The 25,828-nt window shown below is 39.1% G+C and overlaps 1 long non-coding RNA gene across 1 annotated transcript; it reads left to right on the top strand.

The window, feature by feature from the left end:
• Nucleotides 1-279: 279 nt before the first annotated feature.
• LOC105563390 lies at nt 280-18,060 on the top strand. The gene is made up of 3 exons (XR_001009035.1): nt 280-594; nt 698-844; nt 17,647-18,060. It is a non-coding gene; the product is annotated as an uncharacterized LOC105563390 (long non-coding RNA).
• Nucleotides 18,061-25,828: the final 7,768 nt, after the last annotated feature.

The following is a 25,828-nucleotide window of genomic DNA, read 5'->3' as shown; positions in this document are numbered from 1 at the left end:
TCTCTCTCTCTCTCTCTCTCTCTCTCTCTCTCTCTCTCTCTCTCTCTCTCTCTCTCTCTTCACAAGCTTCAGCTTATTCAATGGGTTGACCGAGGTGGTCTGGAAATTTTCGAGTCGCGCACCTCTTTACCGACACATTGAAGACTTTGATATTAATCATTTAATTTCCTTTTTAACTTACTTCTTTCTTCTTTAAAGTTGACTCACATTGGCAGAAGCAGACGCAGATCTATTAAATTAATATTCGGGCCGAGAAAAGATCAATAGGGAATACCGATAAGATTCTCGCCCCCGCGCTCGATTCGAATCGATCGCGTTTTCGCGGGGCGAAGTTGTCGCGGATTGCGCGCGCGACGGCGCGATCGCGCGACGCCATCTTGTTCCTTTTTCGGACGATCTCATTTCACGTCGATGTTTCCGGCGGCGGATCGGCCGGCGATTTTCCCCGTGAGAAACCTCGTTTTCGCAAGGGCGGCGGATCTGGGGAGGCGGATCGAGGTAACGTAAGGCTCGGACTCGGCGACGCGCCACGGAATACTCCGTCGTTGTCGCCGATATGTTCGTCGCGCGCAGATGCGCGGGAACGCGGCCGAGGTAACGCACCTTCCCTTGATCGAAGTCTCGTGTCGCGCTTTCTTTGCGCGGATCAATCAATCATTCCGCCGTTTCGTAACCACGCATTTATTTCGTGTTGCAGAAGGAAGTCTGGAGTTGAAAGGAGGAAGAGAGAGAGGGAGTGAGATAGAGAGAAAGAGAGAGGGGGGAGACGACGGAACTATTTCTCCTTTCCGGGTATTCGACGCCGGATTGCCTTCCAGTACCTAGTACAGCCGTCCGTTACATGGTAATATTTTCACTGCATCTATCATGAAATCATGAATAATGAAGCGTAAAGTTGACTGAAAGTTTGGGAGATATTACTCAAAGTTTCCTATTATGAGACAGGCCCCTAATATGAGACAGCGGGGGGGATTCCGCTGCATTAGTAGACGTCATCTGTTGGTTCCACCGTGAATTTATTGCCACTGGAGTAAAATCTGTATGTATGGTGCGAGTTTTTCCGCGGTTTCCTTTTACTCGATCATGTTAAACGTTTCTTGAAAATATTTTTAATGAACACGCGTCTCCGAACGGTATATTGTGAGAGAACGCGAGAAAATTGATTGTTAGATCGTGCGATTGTCGCGAAAGAAGATTTTCGATTGAATTTGGACGTTGGAAACCCGCTATCTCATAGTAGCGGACCTTCCTCTACGTATGTAAAATTGATCGCCGGCGATCGGTAAAATTCCGATAGAACATGAGAAACTTAAAAATTATGCACATGAATGAATAACGGTATGTGTAAATAAGGCGTACAAGGAGCGTGGATGCAAACGTGTTTTCCGCCCCGTGAGATACAGCCGGGACGATTTTGTTACGGGGAGAATGGACGTACCTGATTCCCCGATAACTGACGAACATTTTTCATTGTTTTTCGTAATTTTCGTCCGTCGGCCGAGCTTTGTTTTCCCCGGCACCTCGGATTTGTCACTCCCCCACTTTTAGCGTTCGCCGGATTTTCTTTTCGCGCCGGTGTCTTTTTACCGCCGTCCGTGGCCGCAGATACGAAATGGTCAAATGCGCGGCATTAGTCACGCTAATTAAGCAAGAAAATGCTACCGGCCATTAGAGTCGTGTCCGAGGAGGAGAAATGTTCCCCCAAGATATTCGTTGTCCGGCGAGGAGGATCAAATTCTTTTCTACAAACGACGCTTTCGAATTGCAACGACGAGTTACGCGCAATTTGAAAGCGTCCTCTCACAATATACCGTTCAGAGACGCGCGCTTATTAAATATTTTAAAGAAACGTTTAACATGATCGGTAAATAAAAGACAACTGCGGAAAAATCGCACTAATTAAATTGAAATTTTTCGCCTCAAGGAAAATACACTGATTGGATGTAAAAGTGGTTCTTGTGAATCAAGAAAGTTAGCTGAATAAATTGAAGCGAACGAAAGTAAGTTAGCGAGTGAGATTTCACTTTGAAATTTGATTAACTTTCTATTTCTATTAAATCGCCCCCACTATTCTTTATTAAATTTCGCAAACTTTCCCGGGGACGTGGCACTGAAATCAAAATCAATATCATTTTGCAAAGCCGCACACCAACTTACGGATTACTGGTTTTTTTTTAAAATGCATCTTCGCACCGCAGGCACCAACGGCGATTGTTATTCGGGATTGACGCGACGGGCGTACGGCGGCCTATTGTGACTCCATTGGGTCATCCCGTTAGTCATGATTAAGCAAATTTCATACTCGGGCCATTAATATTACAGTAGGTGACCGCGCGAGGTACACAAAATTCCCCTGGCTAGTATAGAATGCATGCACTGACCCCGACAACCGCCGGCACCGTCGGCGAACTTGCCGAACTTGATTAAATTGCGTTCGACGAGACTTCGGCTATTTATGGGTCGAGGGCAGATAACCGCGTGCGGACTGAAAATCCTCCACAACGCATCGGCAGATTTCGAGGGCGTCACGTTAGAAAAAAAATAGAGAGAGAATAGAATCTTTATTTATTAAACGCTCTGGGACAAGTCCCTTACGCGTTAGATAAGCACAGAAAAATAATTACGAGTGAGAATAAGCTTTCGTATAATAAAGCAAAATTTGAATAGAACATAGAAAAAATCTATAGAATATAAGAACAAAGATAGTATATAGAGGGATGTTGCAGATTGCAATTGACTAATGGGGGGAGAACCGTGTACAGCACGAGTGAGTGTACGACATACATAAAGGGAAGTTCCCTGTAATAAGATAGGATCCTAATATGGGATAGCGGGGTTTCTGTTAAATTAATAGACGTCATCAGTTGATTCCATGAATTTATTACCCTCGGAGCAAAACCTGTTTAGTGGAAAATTCATTGTTAGATCGTGTAATCGTTGCGAAAAAAGATTTGTGATTGAATTTGGGTGTTGAAAACCTGCTGTCTCATAGTAGAAAGCTATCTCATAATAAAGGACTTTTCTCCATGTAACATTACATTACACTTCTCTTATGTATATAATTAGCATATAAATCTCGCGGTACACCTACGAAGGTAAAATTAGTAAAATACCGTGGGGGAATCTTAGCGCTTTATCGCACCCGGGTCCTTATTCCACCAGGGTGACGTTTGACCCCTTTTTTTTTTTCCTCGAGAATGGCGCACACGGGGGCGGAGGCTCGTGTCAGCTGCCGTTAGAACGGTTATAATGAGAGGTGCCATAACGTTAACGGGCGAACGCATACATTCCAGCAATTACGTCGCTCCAACTAATTTCTGTCCCTCGGTAAACTTGAGGAATTCCAGGCGGCGGATACGCGCCCGCGGGGGTTTGCGAGGGGGAGGGTGCGGCTCGAGGGGCCGCCCTCTCCGGGTCGGGGGTTACGGTTGACCATTTCGCCGGTTCGCGCGTTTTCCCGCTCTCTCACGAGCGAGTCCCGGGCACCCTCGCGCGCTTGTCGAACACACGGGCGAGGTGTACACGAACGACGCCGGGGATACAGCCTCGCGGAGTCTGCAGACTTCTATACAAGGTGGCTCGAAAAACGCTTCGCGCATCAACAAGACCGGACTTTCCGCTGGGCTGGACTCTAGAACAAGTTTAGCGGAGATTCAATTACGCGCGCATTGCCGAGTCAGGAGCACCTAAGTGTTTCTAATAAAAAGAGTCAGATTCGATGTGTGAAACTCAACTATATCATTGAAAATTTTTAACGTATTCCAAATTTAGATTTATTAAAATTTGAGACTAAAGCCAACGGCACGCGATACTATGTTTCCTACTGGATTGATTTCGAGAACCAGTAAGGATGCAGAGTTTTAGTTCAGGTGACTTAAGGCTAAATCCTGATTGGCTCTCGTAAGCAATCCAGTGGGAAAAATAATATCGTGTGCCGTTGGTTTTAGAAATATAAGAATATTGTCATGGAATATAAGAATATGTTGATGTACAATATGCATGTACATCAGAATACGTACAGAAAAAAAATGACGTTGCATCAACAAGTTCAGTCCAGTTGAAATAAAATTGTTGAAACATCGTCAGTATATAATGAATGAAAAACATCAGAAAATTTTCTTAATAATCTGGATATTTAGTTTCAATGTCTAAAATTAAAGTTCGTAGAATATAGTCCAGGAAATGCAATTGAGTGAGTTATTTATGTTTGTGGCAGCCCGTGACGTTAACGTTTAATTCAAGCAACTTAATTTTTTTTTCAACGGCATTTTTTTTGTAACAATATATTGTCCGCCGCAAGTTGCATCAAGCTCTGAACACATAAGTCAATTTTTTTTCTCGACCCCGTACATTACTGTACAGCCGCCTTCCCCAAGACACGGACACACGTGGAAATTGCAGACACGTGCGGCTACGGGGGAGATGGGTGGGCGGTGGGAGAGTTGTTTGTCGAGAGAATTTTCAGTGCGCACCCGCTGGCCGGTATTACGGGCCGGATTAATTCCCAACAAAAATATGCGAGATATTTTAGCCGGCCGGACGAGAACATTCGCACGCGAGCGCGCGCAAGCCGCAAAAAGGGAACGAAACGCGCGCGAGCGCGCGCGGATGCGTTTTGTCCGGCGATGCGCGTCGCGTATTTTGCTTTTGGATCGCGCGAGCCAAATATCCGGCCGCGATGAATCGTCGGGGACGGCGGAAAACGCGCGCGCGTTTTGTTTGCGCCTCGACACTGCTAATCGCGTCAATGCGTTCACTCGCAGCCGCGCGACGGGCGATCGCGATTAACCGTTTCCGGTTCAGAGTTACGCCGCCGTTGTGCCCGACGAGCGAATCTGCGAAGATGAACGGAGCGGTTGTGCTTCTAATTGGAGCTGTGCGACAGCGCTAACTATTTTCCCATCTTTTCAAGCGAGAGACTGCGTCAACGGAATAAGACATGAAAGAGGAAAATTTACTGAAGTTTAATTTTCTATATAGACGTAATTGTGAAATCGAAACTGGAAATATATGATAATGACGGCTTTTAATGCGACTTAAGTCAGCGATCTAAATTAAAAGTGTCACTTGTTAAATAAGCAACTGACGAACGCGAAAACAAATTAATATGAACCGTAAGAAATTTATGCCATTTAAAAGTCGCGCTTACCCATACAGCAAAAAGTGTCACAAAGATATCTGGGAGATAACTAAATATTACAATATCTGATACAAAAACTATTCGGATATTGCTCGGATATCCGAGAGATATAGTCCAGATTCTGAAAAGTCATAATTATGTCATCTGAGATATATCTGATTTTATATCAAATAGTACATATCTATATTTTAGTGAAATCGGATTTTACATATTACAGAATAGGCCATGTGATAAATAAAATATATTTTTCCTTTATCAGAGCTGACATAGATTAAGTAACACGGCCTCCGCAAATCAGCCTTTACTTTTTTATGCGATTATTGTAAACTCATATTTAGCTTTTTCATTTTTTATCTACATAAGTTTAGAAAATTTATTTTGAGGAAACGTTAACTAAGAAACAATTATTTAAAAACAAAAAGTAATAAAAATATAAACAATAATTTTGTAAAAGGGATATCAGAAATGTGATATCCTTAAAATATTCAGGATGTATCGTCTTATACGAGATATCTCGAATATGACCGGTGAAATAATATCTGATTTAAGTCTCAGATATATTTTGCTGTGCGGGTAGAATAGCAAAATATCACGTTAAAGCTTTTCAGTTCTATAAGATTGCATTCGTAAAACTCGAGATACTTAACGAGTTAGCTCGCGCAAACACAATCGTCACGCGGAGATAAATTAACCGACCGAGAAAATAAATACAACTGGAAAATCGGTAGACAACGATTGCACTGTCTGCGATATTTATAAGCTTTATGCAGGAAGACGCTCGAGTAAATCGCCCGTAGCTCACGATGCGGCGAGTAACGCGAAAAATATGAGCTAATAGCGATGCAGCGCGGTGTAATGATCTATAAATGCACCGGGCTATGTAAATGAACAGACGCGGCGGCGTCGTACTAAATGAGCTTGCGAGCTTTTTTGCTCGGGTTGCTCGCGCTGCGTACATCGCGTCTCACGTCGAAAAGATTCCTGAACGAAATTCCTCCCGGGGCCGAGAATAGTCCGGTCATTCACAATCCCCGACGATCTATTCGCGTCACCTGTTTCCATTTCGTTCACGAATTATCGGAATTCGCGTTTCAAGGGAGATATATATGAATATATATATAATATTTCATCAAATGAAACCCGTTCTAGCTGATTGATTAGTATAGGAATTAAAAGTTACGTAAAAGGTGATAGAAATAGATAGATCGATGCTTAAGGATGCACGAAAGCATTATTTTGTTAGAAGTCTGAACAGTCGTTGAGACAGGCGTCGGATACCGCGAAAACAGACTTGATCCTTGATTTGAACACCTTTACTTCATCTGTGCGGTATCTGTGCCCCAATGAGGCTTTTTTAATGGTCCAAACAAATGACAGATCCTGTGCACGCCAAATTTTTTCATCATAATCTTTATCATTTTTCATAATTTTCTTCATAATAATTGATCCTTAATCACCGTTAGTTTCTGTCTGCGAATTTGAAATAACAATGGATGCATTAAACTTTCGCTGCGTACAATTTTGGATGCGTAAATTGCTTGTTACGTACACTTTTAGATGCGAATTACTTTAATATTATATCTATTTTTGAACACACACACACACACACAGTAATTTTTTAAATAGGTTTTTTATAAATAAGCTTTCACGAGATTTTTTCTTGAGTAATGAAATACTTGACTAATTGTATTGATTACATTTATATTTATTTCGGAACAGTTAATTTTTGATTAATTGAATTCTTTTAATTTAAATTTCGTTACATACACCTTTGGATATTGTATATTTCTTTGATGTACTCGGCATGTCTGTTTTACCTTTTTAAGGTTTTCTTTTTATGTGATTATAGACTGGCGTCAGTTTTTAATATCAAATTTTTTCTACAAATAATGAAACTGTCTATTCACAATATGGAAATGTGCATAATATATAAAATCTTTTTTATCCTTGCACAGTTCTTTTTTGCAGGATTATAAACTTTTTGCATAGAAAATAATTAGGTGCAAGGGGTGTTTTTATCTTTTTTGAAAAGGCAATTTTTGTACAGTATAAAAGACGAAATCAATTTTATCATAAATATGTTTTTGCTAGACAGACAGGAATGTTATTACGTAAATTGTTTCTCTCTACGTAGCCTAATTATGAAAAAATTGAAGACATGCAAAATTGAAATCTAATGGTACACTTTTACGTTGTACAAACATTTTAGAATTATGCTATACTTTATTAAGGGCCGGTTGTTCTCTTGGTAAGTTAACTAACAGTTAAATCATATACATATATGTATGTCTTTGTTTTTCCTTCAAATTAAACAAAGATAGACATATAATTTAACTATTAGTTAGCTTACCAAGAGGGTGGAAAAACCGGCCCTAAATATTATTAATAACTTAAATTGTTATACCGATAGCAAAATAATTTTTGAATAATCTAATGCTCTGCAATATTTTCCTTTTTGCCATACGTGCGTTCTAATTACATTAGTTTTGCAGACGATTTGCGCAGATGACACGGTAGTTGCAAAACAAGATATCATGTGTGAAGTTTCTTATTAAAGTCAGAGAAGCGTATTAATCGTCTTTACTTTATATTAAGAAAGTTCTCTCGCGTTTAATGCTGCAGTTTTATCGCAGGTTATATAGCTTTTGAAAACTGTACAACTTTTTCAATGAAACTCATCAAGTGACAAATAGTGAATACAAGTAACCGTGTCAAAAAATCGGTAAAAAAAACATATTTTTGAAATTGTGATTTTTAATTATTATAAATTCAGTTTCTACTTATGAATTTCTTTTTAACATACATTTAATAAGTTACTGGCACAAATCTGTAGATTACGAATTTTTTGCACTTTTTTGTAGAGTAAACATTGATATAAGTCCGTGAACTATACGATAAAATTGAAATAGAAACGATTTAAATAATTGACATCCGTCATTTTTTCTTCGAATATCAAAAGAGTTAGAATATCGCGTGCTAATTTCTTGTCAAATCACTCGCGTGCATTTTAAGAATGGAACAGTCAGATCACAGATATTTAACATTCAAAAATAGATTCGTTGACTTGAATGAAATATAAATATTCTTGTCATATAAATATTCCCGCCGTATAAATAATAAACCGATTATATTGTAATTTCTACCGTTTTATCGTTTCTACCTTTAGTTTTCAAATAATGTCATTTTAACGATAATCCGATGCTGACAATATTAAGCTCCTTACGCGATAACAAACCGCAATTCGACGAAAAATATTCTCGCTATCGATCAATATCTATGTAAACACGTCGTACGACTGTACGCGAACAGCAGATAATTAAAATCTACATTTTTCATTTATTGCGAAATAGAATTTTCTAAGGGGTAAATTTTTAGAGACGGCAAGGTAGACAAACGGGGCACCGCGAGCTGAGCGAACCGACAAGATATTTTGCGTTCGCAGTCACGGATGCGGTCGCGTCGCCGGGTATATTTTATGCAGCTCGCACAACGTCGGTTTTTCACGCGACGCGAATTAACCGCGTATCTCACGCAGCCGCTTTTAGCCTCCGTCGCCGCCGTCGCCGCCGCCGATCGGCAGATTATCAGATCGCGCCCGATAAGAGGGTCGCGCCGTGCCGCGTGCCCACGTACACACATCCGCGGTACATTTGTTCTCTCGCGTAATGGAATTATCGTACATACAGGCGGCACGCGATACCACGATTATGCCGAATGCTCCCTTTCGCTGCCATCCGCCTACGCGTGTAATACGAGTTTAATCGCCGCTGCGAAATTACTGCGTTCGCAAGAAAAAATTAGTTTTCATCGAGAATCAAAAGTCCATTATTGACTCTGGCACAGTCGTATGCAAGAGCTGTAGCTATTAAGAAGCTGCGAAATAAGTTGAAACGAAAGCTTCAACATTAAATATGTGATGAAACAAATGAGAGAATACGTTTGATAAATATAATTTATCCATGTTGATCACTTATTTATCGAGATCCAATTCCGAAATTCATGCGTTATTCATTTTGCATTAAAATACGCGTAATCCGTAAAACCGCCGTAGAATTTTAATCAGTGTAAACTCGTAAACCACGACACCGCGATAAATTTATTCTTATCAATTGAAAAAATACGCATCGCACCGCTTTCAAAATCACGTGGATGCCATTTGGACGATTAATTCCGTGATTCAATTAATGAAGAATATTTACGGTGAGACCATAATCCTTTGGAGACGATTCCTCTCCGCGCCGACTTTCAGCTAAACAGCGCCGCTATGCAAAGCTCCTAATTAGTCTACCAATTTGTACGCTTAACTATATGACTATGCAAATTTGGCTATCCGACCTATTACGCGATTCTATGCATATGCGCTATCGAGAGTACGAAACGGGATTGCGTTTAATGTAGGCTGCAAATGCCGTTTCCGACTAAAACGTCTCGTCTTTGTTGACATATGCCGCGACGTGTCACGTCTTACATGTGTTACGCATTACAAAAATTGCTAAAATTATTGACACTCAAAACTATGAAAAAACTTTAAATACGATTTAAGATTATTTTGATAACGTCGTAGAATCATTTTTAATTATTAACATTCAGAAATAAAAACCTAAATACAAATCAATATCATTTTGATAACGTTATAAAATCAAACGGGTTCACTGAATATCTTAGCGAGATTGGGTTTTCATTATTGATTTTTTCATTAATAAGAAATACGATCGTCAAATATAGGTTCGAGCAGGATGTAGGTAATGTAGCTATTTATATAATGTGTGAATTTCTTATTGATTTATATCGCGATCGGTCCACGATTTAACTCTTTATTATTCATTTCCTTAATCTTTAAAATCTGCTTCTTACAAAGCAAGTTATTACTTGTACCTACGTCTATTTTCGCAAATTTAACGACATGTTCGAGACTTCGTGATCGATATACGAGCGTATGCGACGACTTGCGTTATATTAAAAAAACGAGTAGAGAAGGAGAGAAGGAAAAGACCGGCGAAGGCCTGTAATCAGTCGCGCGGACGTAAACATGGGCGAAGACAATAGGAGGCAAAGGCTGCCGATATTTGCGATCGCACAGAGCTTTCCTAGAATAACTTTCCGGGCGCGCGCGTATCGACGCGAATTCACGGGAGACTTACGCGCCGCGGTAGAAATATGAAAGCGCCCGGGGGCTTTTGTGCGCGCTTTCGGCTTTAAACAGCGCGACGCGGAATGAAATTCGCGTCCGGAGCGCGTCGCCCGGTTATTGTCCGCCTGAAACCGAACGCTGCCGCGCACCCCGATCGCCGGTCGCTCCTGAATGAACGGGTGAGATCGTTGCGGCCAACACCGGCCGTGACAGAGAGGGTGCGTGCGCTCGCAGATACGCGCCGAAGCTGATTTTTATTACCGTCCGGCTTTTGTCATCTCGACGCGTGTCGCGATAGCCGGGGTCGCCCCGCCGGCGAAACGCGGCTGTCACTTTGTAAAATGTTAGAAGCGTTTTCGCGCGATTGCAGCCGCGAGTCGGGGACGAGCACATTGTGCTCGCTCACGAATGTTGCTTGATGTCGCGCGAAAACATGCTGAAGCTGAAATGTTTCACGACATAAATATCTCGGGTGGATGCTCGTAAACTTTTATCACTTTTCATTATGATATTTTATCACTCTTGGCAACCGACAAGTTTCAAAAAGGTGACTCTGTTTCTGGAATTTTGTATCTTTAGAGGATTTTTATTCTATCAAATTGTAATTATGATTAAATATATCTGATTGTATGACTCGCGTAACAACAACCGCGTCATATTCTCCTTGCTCCTATTTCATTTATAAGATCTCGTATTTTCAATAATGTGGCAACCGATAATTATTCGAGAGGGACAGTGTTTATTCGAAATACTCTATTTACTTCGCTTAAACGACAGACCTACTCCGTGCTAATAGTAGTCTGATAGTAGCATTGGAAGCAGTCGTGTCGAGACAGCGGTGAGCATATCTTTAAATATATCTATTACCTTATATATTATATTATTTCAACAAGTTTCTTTATTCAATCGACACCGTTCTTTTCCATTCCTGTGATTATCCGTCACTACAACAATATTTTTTAAACAATTAATAAAATTTACAAGGCTTTGATGTGAAAACACAAATACGCAATACACAAAATTTATAGTCTAAATATTTTTTACTTGCATTGTTATTTTAGAAGAATACAGAACAATATAGCATAATCATTTCGATATAACTACACGTTTAATATACATACATATATTTGAAAAATTACAGTTGATATATTTTTGTATCAATTCTTACATATTTTTGTTGCTTCCTTTAATTTACAAAATACGTTTTAGTCTGAAATTTCTGTACTTTCAATATATTTAACGTTTAAAAAAAATAGTTGCACAAAAATCTTCTGCCCCGTCGTGGTGTTAAGCCTAATCTATAACGTGCTCTCTGCATCTAGAAATATTTTATTTTATATAAGCAAGTCGAAAAGCTTAAAAAATTTGTCGACAATGTACGATTGTACAGTGTATAATATACAATTTAGCCACTTGCGCAAATTTTTTAAATGTATTTATCGACTACAGAATAGAATGTTTCTAGACGCAAAGAGCACATTGTAGATTAGGCTTTACACCCAGAAAAAAGTTTCTTTGAAATCAAACAAATTTTCTTTGAATTTTGACCTTACTAGACTTTTATTTGATTGAGATTCTCTAAGGGCCAGCTTCACAAATGTCGGTTAACTGTTAACCAGAGTTCAGTCAACTTCCTGTTTTTCTATCTTATCATCTAAGAAGAGAATCAATTAACCTTCGGTTAACAGTTAACCGACGTTTGTGAGACTCGCGCTAAGAGAATTCATACGTATATTTCTTCAACTCTAGCAAATGTTTTAGTAGAAATAAACGAAAATTTAGAAACATGACTTCACATATTTCATTAATTTAACTTAAATAAATCTTTTTTCCGGGTGTACGAGGGACGCGAGTGAAGATGTAGCGCGTATAACCGAAGTGACGCCCCGCGCTTTAAATACAACGAGGTCCCATAACTTACGTCGTATTCCGCCGGTAATGCACCGTGTCGTTGTGCGACGAGCACACAACGACGCAGCCCGCTTAAGTGGAAAGAGTCCCGTGTCGAAACATTTGGACCGGGGCTTACCGCGCCGCGCGCACAATGCCATTGATTAATGAGCGACATTAAGCGCGACGCGCGCTGCCCGCTAAGAATTTAATATGGACTGTCAGTGCCCTGCTGTCTCGATACGCGTTACTTGCATATTAAGTTCGTCTTGCGGGAGGCGCGCATCTCCTGAGACGAACGACTCCGCCGAGAGATTTATGTCTCGCCATCGAAATCCACGCTCGATCGATCGTTTGGCGAGCGTGGCTGCCTCTTGGCAAAATGTCTCTCCTTTGCGACAGCGAGGATCCGACGTGCGTCTCTCGTATCGTGTGCTTTCAGTTTGTCGATTTATGTTGCATTAAGTCTTAAGATTGTTGTAATTATATTAATCGATATTGTTGCTTCAGTGTGTGCGTGATGCAAGGGTGAAATCTCATCACAAATGACACCATTAAAATTTTAAGTCAGATTTCTTGGATCGAAGCTTAATTTTTTAGAATATGGTAAAGCACGTACGGTTTTCGTTCAAGTCTAAATAAATCGCGATTTATGCTCGTTCAAATACGCATTATAATTACGCTCGTAAATACGTGTGAAACAAGAAGTGTCAGGCAGGTTAAATAACGACGGGTACTTAAAGTCGCAGTTTGTAGCCATTAAAAGCTGTGAAACGGTGGGCGGAAAGCCTGCGCCCGCGAGGTCGGTCCTTCGATTTTGTGTCGAGGCGGGATTGATTCGCGTAATTATTTAAGCTGATCTTCCGGGATCGTGCCTTCGAGGACGCTCGAAGCACGAAAATCGGATTCTTCGGGGCGGTTTTTCGCCGGTCCGCTGGTCGCGGAAACTTTTAAGCTCGGTTTTCCCGCCGCTGTGAATAATGGCCCGTCATCGTTCACCATTGTGCCCGGCAACGGATGGCCGCGTGTCTTATTCCATCGTTCGAGACAATGCGACTTTCTTTTCGCGGCTACTCGTATCGACACTCGTAACACATACACTGGCATTGTACGAATTCTACTCACCCGCGCGGTGATAATTTAGACGCTGGATAGAGAGACATGTTTCAATGAACGGAGGAGAGAAAATAGAATGATTATGCACGTGTGTGTGTGTGTGTGTTTTTGGTGTTTTGATCAATAAAATCAGGGCTGGGAAAGTGTACTTTATAAAAGTATCTAGTTGCAGTTACAGTTACTCAAAAAGTAACGAATCGCAGTTACTTTCTTGTAGTAAAAATAAAAATATCAAATCTGCATTTGAATTATAAAGCGTCAATAAAGGCGTTTATGCGCAAATGCAAGGTCTAATACGATTTGTGGAGGTTTAGAAAATATATAAAGTAATTATTAACATAACTATTCTCCCTTTTACACTACTCGTGTAATGGAATTTGAAAAGTTATAGTTAAATTTTTAAGTATAAAAAATTATAGTATTTTTCAGAAAATAATAATTTGAAGACAGTATTTAAAATTAATAATGAAGTTTACGAATCTTTATTTTTTCGTATGTATATGTACACGTAGGCGAGTGTTTACGATTATACCGATCTACCGATCAACTTCAACCGTCAGTAGAAAGGTGGCGGCATATGTACGTTTTAGGCCTCTTTTATACAATTGAACGATAGCATAAAACATTATGCGATTATCATAGCAATAATATTTGTTATTTTGATGACTTTGAATATTTCTGATGTTTCTGAAATTTTCAAAAAGGTATCATCACTACAGTTACGTCATTACAATATTATTTAATAGAGACATGAAGAAGACATATTCTTGAACCGATGAAATTTTATTGTACAGTATGAGAAATGGATGCGAATCATTTATCAAAAATGTCTTGGCGCAAAATGAAAGACAATATTGCACACACAACCATCTAAAGATACCACGCCAAGAATATTCCTGAGAACAAGCCAGCTGTCGCGATAAGAGTGAGTGAATGCTTTCATTAAAATTAGTTTGTAATTAATTTACGTGTTCTCTCATCTCGGTATCGGGCGATGAAAAGTTTATTGAAAATGGAAGCTATGATCGGTTTAATCGTATAACACTGAAATTTTTGAAACTCGAATTTTTCAAAAAATACTTCAATTAACAAAAATAGTTTTCGACTAAATTTATTGAAGCACAAAAATGCTAGGAATTAAATAGACGTCGCGCCTATTTTTTTTTACTACTGACGATTTATAAAACGGTGTCAATATGTTATAAAAGTGTTATTGTTTCGTTATTGACGCAATAAATTTTTAATGTTAATGGACACGCAAAATAAATTGTCCTCCCCGTTTCTTTTAATAATGCTAGATTAAAGGCGTTAATAGTGATCGATAAAGGAATTTTTCATTCCGCCGGTAATTGCGGATACGTAGAGCCGGTAATTCCGGTTGTTTGGCAAGGCAGAAAGGAGAGGGTAGGTGCGCTCATGACACGCCAACTGACCATTATGCAGATTTCCAACGATTAGATATATCGGACGTTTTGCCGACGCACCGAATGTAATGTGCCTTTGTGAAGGGAACGAAGGGTACGACGAGAGCCGGGATTCTCCCGTCTTGTCCACCTTTCATCCCGCCTTAATTCGTTATCTTGACTAACGACCTCTTTCCCGTTCCCTCCCACTCTCGGAGGAGCGGGGAAGAGAGAAGGGAGTAAAACGGAAGGCGGACAGAAAACGGATTTTCCAGCGTTGCTAAGGCCGAGGAAAGACGAACCGTCGCGCGCGTTGAATAAGTTCGCCGGATTTCTAAGGGTCAAAGGAGAGCTGCTTAAGGGAGAGATAGAGAGAGAGAGAGCCTGCTCAGGGTGACTGTGTACACACGCGGGACGATGTTCCGTGAACGCGTTGATGAGAATTTCTCTCCTCCCGATCCTCTTCACGGTCCGGTCTGAAACGGTTTCGGCAAGAGGGTGAAAAAATAAAGGAAAAAAAACCGTCGAGTGAACTCTACTCTCTCATTCTCTTCTCTCGATAACTCTAATCTGTAAAAGAAGCTATCAGGCGAACGTTTATCTGCTCAATTATGGTATTTATCAATGTTCTGTATCATTTTTAGACTAACAGTATTATCGATACTATTAATAGCATTATACAATGACAGAACTATTTCTGTAACAGAACGATCATTAAAAACAAAATTTGAATTTTATAATATAAAATAAATAAGACACTTCTTGATATATTAATAGTAAAGTTAAAACATATTTATTTAAAGAAACGGAAATTGCATTACTATTGGAATCATTATTTTATATTGTTATACTTCATTTACAATACTACCGTAACACTATTTAAAATTATTTTACGACAAAGTCGTAAACTGGTACGCTGAATAATATATAATTTTTTTATAACTCGTATAACGTATACGTGCAACGAGAAGTAGTGAAGGATCAAGCGGGTAATTCGTGACGAAGTTTACGGTAATTCGCGATGGGCAGGTAGAACTTACACGCGAGACGTATTCCGCGCATCGCACGCGGGAATGAATCCGCGGGACGGAGTCAGAACGCGCGGGGTCTCTTCGCACGGCTACCAATTACCGCGACCGCGACAAGAACGCACACGTGCGTTTCATTACACGTTTCGTCTGGGCAACTCATCCGCCGCCCACGCACGTCCTCTTCCGGGCGGGGCGTCGCGAATCGCGATGAAATCGAAAGACGCCGCGTGGATTGAACCGTCGCGTCACAATTAAGGCGGTTCGTCAGTTCGCTACGTTCAGGAAAGGAATTCGTTTCTAGAAAAATAGTTTATTAACAATCGTGATTGCGGACACGAATTTTTTCGCGCGGTAACAGTTTCTATTGGCAAGATAGCAGTGAAGGGAGAAACAGGCAAATAAAATTAATCAATTAAATAGAAAGTGATTTCAAGGCATCTTGTGTACATAAGAAATTTAATTGTATCTTGTGTACAATTAGAAGATATTAAGCATTCAAAGTGCTGGGAGTATTTCTAGTTATGGTTACGTCAGTTTTATATTACTTGTCATTTTTATATTACTTGCATTATTGTTTATATTAAATTACAATGATCAAGTTTCTAATCGACCATGATTGGCGACGTGTTTTTTAACACAGAAAATTTATTGCGAAAAATATTACCTCAGCTACACTCTAGGCCGGGCGTCTCACCAATTCAACCACCGAGGCATATGATAATATTTGTCGCAATATCAGTATAGATGTTCACGTATATTTTCGACTTGTGATATATTATTTACTACCTAAATTGGCTCGTCTATATTTTTGGCCTCGACATTATTTATTTTGTTTTTACATTTAACGAGCGTTCCTTTTTCTCAAGTTAATTTCTATTTATGGCGTTCTCAAAATTTTTCGTCGGTCGGAAACATTTATTATCTCGCACCTGACGATAGCTGACGGTAACTGACGGTATTACGAACGCTAATTAATGGCGGTATAATTAATTTAGCAAGGGTATTATCGTATCGGGAAGAAGATTCGCATAATCCGATCCATTATGGCGTGCGGTGACTTTCGAGATTTCCGCGCGCCGGGATACTGGCTTTTTCATTAGATTATAACCCTTTAACGAAATATTGTAGATTATACCTAATATTAGTATATTTCGACTGGAGGCAGAGAACTGGCCATTTAAATTATTATTTAATAATATATATATATATATATATGTATACACAAGCATTTCTTTAGCAAATTTCGATTTATTTTCGGATCCGGTTCATCTTATTAAACTGATTTAATTATTTATTGCGACTTTAGAATACAATTATTGGTGCTATTAAAATATTTTTATTATTAACGAAGCGTCATAGGCACAGGATGAATCTAGAATCGAGCAATATCATATATTTAATTAACAGTACTATAGCAATTAATTTCGTAGTTTAATATTCATCAACCACATAAATTTGACAAACATCAACGCTCTGGTACAATCTTCCGTTGTTCGATATCCGTTTGTTATATTCATTATATTCAATTGTGAAATGCTCGGTTGCGTGTGGATTGTGTACAATCGCGTTTTTTCGTGTTACTTTTCCGTCACAATATACTTAATAGAAATGCGCCTCGCATATAACATTGGGAATGTCGTCCCTAGTAATTGCTTACCATATTTTGGTAATTAATACACGCGATCGTAATTAACTAATCACGATTGAATGTTGTGTGAGCTCAACGAAGGAATTTGAGAGTAGAGGAGGCGTAAGAGAAAAATATCGAGTGACGGCGGAACAATTCTTTTTGAAAAAATAATTAATTAATTATTTCATTTGTCTTTTATGAAAATAATAGTTGTTAACTATATTTTATGCACGCAACAATTATATTTTCTGAAATATTAATTATTTTGGACGTTATTGTAATTTTGATATGTTTATATTTTATAGGTCAACCTAGCTGTTAAATTCCGTCGCTGGCACATCATACTGGTGAGTTCGTTATTTTATTCTAATTTAGGCTAATGGATCTATGAAAAGTGTACCCGTTAAGAATTGTAGCACGAGAAAATATTACCCTACAGCTCTACAAATGGTTAGATCTATCTATCATAGATTGTCTTAAAAAACGAGATGAAATATGAGATATTTTACATTTTTGGAACATCACGAAATTATGGAAGAGGACTTTAATTTTCATATAAATAACACATAAGTAGTGCGTACCGATTAACGCATATCTCATTTACGTTCTCCCAAAAATTATTACGCACGTCGCGCGGGGCAATAAAAAAAAATGTAACCGCGTGTACACAAGCGTGGTATCGGGATCTGACAATTTCCGCGGCCAGGGCGTCGTAAATCGTCCGTCGTTTCGTAATTGCGACACAGGGGCGTTTTGCCGGGCGAGTAATTAAAATCGTATTTCAATATTCTACCAGCGAGAGAGTATCCCCGCCGATTATTCCGACTACTCGATTACAAGGCGCCCGTGAGAACATCGGATTCCAGGTGTCGGGGTTCCCGCGTGTGCGCATATTATTATTTCGATAATAATACTAATTAAGGCGCCTCCAGCCGCTCGTAATAACACTTTGCACGTAATGCGCGCTCCTAATCCGTAGCGGCATATGGTCCAACATGCGAGATATCTCGCGCGCGCGGCGAGCGCAGTCATCGCCGCCGTTCTTCTTCTCACTCTTGCGCACGCATTAAATTCGCCATTAAAACGCGCGTCCGCCGTTTACCGTGGATGTACATACATATGCGGTACGCGGCTTACGCTACCGATCAGTTGTAGGTCGGAACGAAGGAAGAACTTGATTTACGAGCACTCTCATGAATATTACTCTCCATGCTGTGCACGCGCGTTTTGTTTCATTTTGCATCTCCATTTTTTTGCTGAATAGACGAGGAAAGAAATTTTTTTTATTAAAAATTTATCGATATTTCGGGATTCTTTTAGGAATTTCCGTCGAGCTGTCTTTTCTCGTCTTCGCTTTAGAGTCGAGAATTTTTGCAAGTCAAATAGTCAAGTAAAATTCAAGTGAAAGTAAAAAATGAAGATCGTATTAATTAAAATGAACAAATGATGATCGAAACCTTAGTTTTGGACATTACGCGTATTGTATATCGCTGAATTCTTTTCGCGAGAATAAAATTCGGACGGCAATACGAAAATGTCGATAATGTAAGCATTTTGTAATACATTTTTTTTTCCCGTTGTTAAAGATACAATTACCAGGCCATTACTACCGCGAGTACTATCGAAAGTCTGTCAATTAAAAATCCAATGCTCTTAATGTCGGTTTTCCTGAACCGTCGCCGGCGTATCTCGCCGCTCGCATCTCCCTCGTTAGCTGTGCGAGCGGAAAGTTGTTAAGTTATTCGTTATCCTAATTATGCACATAATAAATTACATGCAAGAACGGCCGTCACACTCGAATACGCCACGTGGATTGCCCGGTTACGTGTATACGTCGGCCCATCCATCGACCGACGTCGCGCACACGTAGAGTAGGTCGCGCGGTGCACGTGTTACGAACGTATGCGCTCGCGCACGCATGGCACTCTCGAGCTAAGAATTCTGAGAAACGCGGGTTTTATCGAGTGAAATCGTCGACGTGCACTTTCGTATGCGGGCTTCCGCCGCACATTTTTTTTGCATCGGTTAATTAGATACAGTATCTTTACGGTAATTAAAATCACTTTTTACTCGATTAATTAGCAGTCAGTCCGCTTTGCTATACGAGAAGTAGCTTCTCGTTATAACTCATCTCGTTACAGGTATACCTCTCATTCGTTCGCCCGTGTCAATGCTGTCGAAATAAATTTGTATTATGACATATTTACATATTCGTATGATAAGTAAGACGAATAATTTCTTCACATATTTTACTGTTGTCTTCAAAAGTTGATGACTGACGCAATATGAGAAGAAGATACACAGAGCTTTTATTTTTGTGGTAAATTTAATAACTTCTAAAGATTAATTAAAAATATTTTAGAAAACATTGAATTCACGAAAGATACGCTGGGATTATCTAGAATTCATATTTTTGTTATCATATAAAATATTTAGTTCAAAGGATTAAATTCTATTTTTAACCTTTAACTACATATTTTACTATTCGAAACAATTGTTTTAAACAATAATTCGCTTTCATATTTCGAATTATTTCAACGTTATTGTGGCGCGCTGTTAATGTTATCCGTGCTGAATGTATACGGCTTTTAATGGAAACGCGATGGTTCTCGAAAATATCCAGCGTGCTTGTGAGCAACTGCATCGTCTCGCATATACGTGAAATGAATAAATTAACAGGAGAAGATCAATTCGTTATCGCTCGCGGCCACAGTTTACTTATTATTACTGATTAACTTTATCAGAATCCCAGTAAAAATGTTTTAGTATACTATAGCATTGCACAACAGCAAGAGAGTGTGCAATAACGGCGATCTTGACATTCACTTCTCAAAGTTGCGTTACATAAAACAGTTGTGTCCAATTTCCCCTGAATTTATTGAATCAATTGCCCAAATATAAAGAACAATATATAGAATATTAAAAAAGAGATATACGTATGTATATCTTAATAATAACATTTAAACAATGACGTCAAGCGACATTGTACATCTCTAACGATTCATCGAGAAATGATACGATAACCCAATTTCCCCTGAATTGAATTAATTGTCTGAATATAAAGAACAATATATAAAATCCCTTTCTAAAAAAGAGATATTAATAGCGCGAATGTCGTTAATACCGAACAGTTGAGGCCTCTTTTCCGCGATGCCGATTAGTTTTCTCGAAGCGCGGTGTGCTTTACTTCTCTTTTAGATTCGTAGTAAATGAAGATTTACAATTTAGAAATATACATTTGTATACACCAACTATTGAGGTAAAATCTGTAATCTCAATAGTTAGAATTTAAGTAACAACGATTTTTGTTTCGAAACATATTTTCGATTGAACAGAATTAATCCTTAATTTAATCATTACTAAAGTCCGCAAAATAATACACAAAACATAGTAACGGTCACGGAACAAACTAATGTAAAATATTAAGTACGGAATTTTCCATTACGTAGGCGGGACAACGAATTCTCAACGTTTTTTTGTTGTTTGTCTCTCGGCGCGGTGACGTACAATGTTTTTGCGTGCCATCGTGTACTCGAAGGTCGCTTGCGCTCTCACTCGCTCGCCGAACGTCGGGCCGGCAAGCAGTGGCGCGAGTTGCTCCGTGCGTGTTATTACTTTTGCGTTATCGGTTTCCAAGACTCGATCACGATAAATATGTGGATAAAACGCTATTGATTTGTACACTTTTATCAGTAACAAGTAACGTTCCTTGATTAACTATTAAGTTTCTACAACTCGCAAAGAGAAACGAATTGTATATTGAGGCGACGGTTCTTTATCAACATATACCTAGATATTTCACGAGACTAACTCATCTAAAATATGAACGTAAACCGTGGTACTTTGTCGCGGTTACATTTCGTTTACGCACCGCGCTTTTAATTATTTATTGATTTCGTGTAATCTAATCCATTTTCGGGAAAAGAAAGAAATTTGTGCGACTTCGGCGTTCACGCTGTAATTCGCTCTGTCGTTCTTCGACAATTCAAAAGTGATTTATCCATGCTTTCGAATCAAAAGTGCAAGTTGCTAGTTTGAGTAATTTGTATGACAGAAAGTCACGCGATAATTGTTAATAATATTTCGTGCGTTTCGCGGTATTTCACATCGCGTATGGGAGTGCCGGAAATTTCGCGCGATCGATGATTTTTGCGAGTGAGTGTTGTGTAAGTGCAACAAGGAAATCTGAGAGGAGGACGAGGCCAAGGAGGCATCGGGCAACGGCAGAAAAATCGTAAGGTAAGTGTCATACATTTTTATCTTATCTGTTACTTGTGCGAAGTAAAGCATCTGTTCCGAGTTTTTATTTTATATATTCAAATGATTCGAACGAGGATTCGAATAAGCGTTAGAGACAAAACCATACGTATAAAAGTTTGTGAGTTTATATTTAAATGGAAGACTTTTTCAGTATTCTATATAATTATTTTAATAAATACCTGTTTTTAAAAATATAAAATATAAAGTATATTTAAAACAATCATTTCGATTTTACATAATTGATATATAATAATCATATATATTTGTATTCTTACAGTTTACCATATACAAGTTAGCGATGTACAACTCTGCTGTTGCGAATTGTTATCAGTGAGTAATAAATTACTTTTTATTTTAAATTAACGTTATGCATACAATTACTTCTTTGCATGTATACAAATTTTTAAAAATATACAATGCTTAACTATATAAACTGCGCGCGCGAAGTGTGCGTTTTGTCATTTCTAGTATTAAAAAAGAGATTTACGTATATCTTAATCATAACATTTAAACAATGATGTCAAGCGACATTATACAACTCTAACGAATCATCGAGAAATGATAAGATAATCCAATTTTCCCTGAATTGAATTAATTGTCTGAATATCAAGAACAATATATAGATTACTAAAAAAAGAGAAATATGCATATCTTAATAATAACATTTAAACAGTGACGTCAGGCGACATTATACAACTCTAATGGTTCATCGAGAAATGATAAGATAATCCAATTTCCCCTGAATTAAATTGTCTGAATATCAAGAACAATATACATATAGAATATTAAAAAAAGAGACATATGTATATCTTAATAATAACATTTAAACAATGATCAAGTCAAGCGACATTATACAATTTTAACGATTCATCGAAAAATGATATGATGTACATATGAATATGCACATTTATCATACAGAGTTATTGCCGTAAAAATATTTAATGAGATTCTGCGAATTCCACAGTCGATAAGTGCATAGGTTAATATCTCTAATATATCCGCGATATTATCTTTATCGCCTGAAACGTCCGGTAGTGTCCCGTGTGCGTGACGTACTCACCTTAATTGATGCGAGATAAGCCGGAAATGCACGATAGGCGCATAACCAGTCGGTCCCCGGGTTTGGATCGCGGCCAAATTCGAGTATTTCTCGGTGGAAAATGTGCCTAAGCGCCCTCAGTGCACCGTGCTGCTCGGCACATCGCAACTTTACTAGTTAATGGTTCTCGGGGTACGAGTGTTTCGCACCGAGACATTAGAAGTGTTACTAACAAGGTCGGTCGACAAGCGAGGTAAGCGAATAAACGCCCTTAGAATTAAGCTGACTGCCAAGTTCTTAGGTCATGACGCCCGCGCCGCAATCTGCATTTTTAAATGATTTGACAAGCGTGGTACACCCCCCGAGTTGTCTCGGCGTTTGCGATTAAAACACTAATTGCGCGGTAGATGCATCAGCATTAAACTGGGGCGGGAACTTCGATCCTTCTCAGTCTCTAATTGGAACTGTCGTGTACAACACGGAACGACTTCGAATTTACCTAGCATTCATTTATCGTTTGGACTCTGTCCAGCGGCGTTCGGCAAATATTCAAAGCTCATTATTAATCATTGATTATAGTACCAACATAAATTAGTAGATATTATACACTAATTGTGTGTAGTAAAAATTGTATACAGAAAATTTATATTTATAGCGCGTGAAATACTCAGCCATTGCCTCATCATAAGTTCACATAAACGTAGGGAAATTGTAACATTAGGTGATACCCAATGTCGGGCATAAAGTAGAACATTCCGCGATCGCAAAAATGTTATTTCGTAATGAGAAGAGATATCAGATGTTTCAACACGCACGTAGTTAGTCGTTTCATTAGTACATAAAGTCGCACCGAGGAAGCTGTTGTCTCTCAAAATACGCAGTGCATGCGGGGGTTCGTTACTTATGTGAGTTACATGTGCGTTATAAATACGCGCTCGTAATTCAGTACGCTAGTTTTGTTTGCGCAGAAAAACTTAATAACACAACAACAGCACTGCGCAGCAGTGTGAAACCATTCTAACTGATGTTTCAACTGGGGTTTGATCATGAATCTTTTCCTCTAGCATGCAGTCGTGAAAAGTAGAAAACTTTATTGACGAATATTGAACTCGTCAATGGAAATTTTCACTTTTCACAAGTTCACGCTGGAGGAAAAGATTCATCATCAAATCACAGATCCTAAAAGAAGAAGAAAAAAAGCGAGATAGCGCCGTTTGCGATTGCCACGAAACTAAAAATTAAACGTTGTTGTAATACCTTTATTATTATCTCAAATATCTTAAGATTTTGATATGGAGGAAAGTCCTCTATCATGAGATAGCAGGTTTTCAACATCCCAATTCAATCACAAATCTTTTTTTACGATTACACGATCTAACGATGAATTTTTCACTAAACAGATTTAATTTCAAGGGCAATAGATTCACGATGGAACCAGACAATGCCTATTAATTTAGCAGAAACCCTGCTATCTCATTTTAGAAACTTATCTCATATTAGGGGATTTTCTTCTACATAGAGGAATGATACAGATATATGATATACCTTTCGAGTAAAGGTCAGAGCACAAAGCAACGTAATAGCTCGCGACAAAGACGCAAGCGTAAACGTAGATAGCGCACAAGCTTTGGCGTAAATGTAACGTCATATGCAATTGGAGGTAAGTACTGCACACGCCAAAGCTTGTGCACTAATCTACGTTTACGCTTACGTCTTTGTCTTAAGCTATTACGTTGCTTTGTGCTTTGACCCTTAGAGGTAAACGCGACGCTATTGTCGGAAACGTCGCCGAGGATTAGCTCGCGAGGGAAGCGTCTCATCGCGAATATCGCGGACTCCGCGCGCAGTGCACACGCCGCGAATCACAGAGCGTGTGGTACTCGGTTCGGGTGAACGTTGAACGTCGATACCCGCGCGGATCATGGCAATCGCTTCTGGTCGTTACCCCGCTTTTTGCGGCAGCAGAAATGAGGCGTCAAATGACTGAGGCCGGGGCCGCGTCCGCGCCAGACTTCGGCCATTTGTTGCAGAGTTTCTTTCTGACGTCCAATTGGGTTTGCGGTTTAACTCGTTGAGCAGTACGGAGGCAAACGCATCTGTGTTACTCGAGGCTGCTTCGCGTTTTACCTCCACTTAAATCGACCGGCGCGCGGGGCAACGCGGCCGAACTTTTCTGCGCGGCAAAGAAAGCCGGGGAGGATTGCTACCCTCCGATCCGGCGGTTTTTTTCCCCCGCGGGAACGATTACTCTCGCCCCCGTGTCTCCCTACGAGTTTTCCGGCGAGCCTCGTCGGGTTCGCGTAGAAATGTCCGGGGTCCGAAGAATCGAAGCCTCGCTTTCTACACGGAGAGAATTTTCTTTTAAAATTTATCCTGAAAATTTTATAATCGTGAGACATTTTAAAGAATTTTATGAGAGTTTTCGAAATTTCACCATACATTTCACCAGTAATTATACTTGGTATATATTTTACTAATAAAATGTATGGTAAAATTTTAAAAAACTCAAAGTTTTTCAAAATGTTATGTCCCGCGATTACACGTTTAGCATAAATTTTAAAAGAAAGTTCTCTCTGTGTATATTCGTTGTGACTCGCCTCGATAAAATTTACTCGAGACATAATCGTAAATTATAATTTCATTTAATTAATCTACACATTCTGTGTAATAACCCGAGTCGAAATTTTGGTACTATTTTAACACTTTTAAGGATAATTTACACCTACTTAGCTGATTTATACACCTACATAGATCAGCAATAACCTACTTTGATGACATTATATTTTCTTACTCCTCTCTTAAATTTTTAATTCTAAAAATTTACTTTTGCTCCTACTTAAAAGGACCTACTTTAATGCTAAAATGGCAAAAGTAGAAATTCCCGACACTATCAGTTTTGAAGTAGGAGTAAATTTTGTATTTGCAGTTTGATCTCTTTTACTCTCTTAGGTCTTACTATTATATATAATAGAATTAAAGGTTCAACATAGGGCCAAAATTTTGACTCGGGAATACAGTTACAAGATACGAAATTACGTGCATTATAATAAATCAATGAAACACTTGAAATTGTTCGGCAGAGTTTGACGTTTAAGCGAATGTTAAGCATTGCAACCTTAATTGAGCCAATAACACTTTGACGCGAGAGAACAATTAACATTGCTTTCCGAACGCGCGACAGAAGGCCG

Source organism: Vollenhovia emeryi, unplaced genomic scaffold (assembly GCF_000949405.1).
Source record: "Vollenhovia emeryi isolate VEMERY1.0 unplaced genomic scaffold, V.emery_V1.0 DF939176.1, whole genome shotgun sequence".
Classification (NCBI taxonomy): domain Eukaryota; kingdom Metazoa; phylum Arthropoda; class Insecta; order Hymenoptera; family Formicidae; genus Vollenhovia; species Vollenhovia emeryi.
Note: the sequence above shows the minus strand (reverse complement) of the source record. Positions and strands in the feature narration are given on the sequence as shown.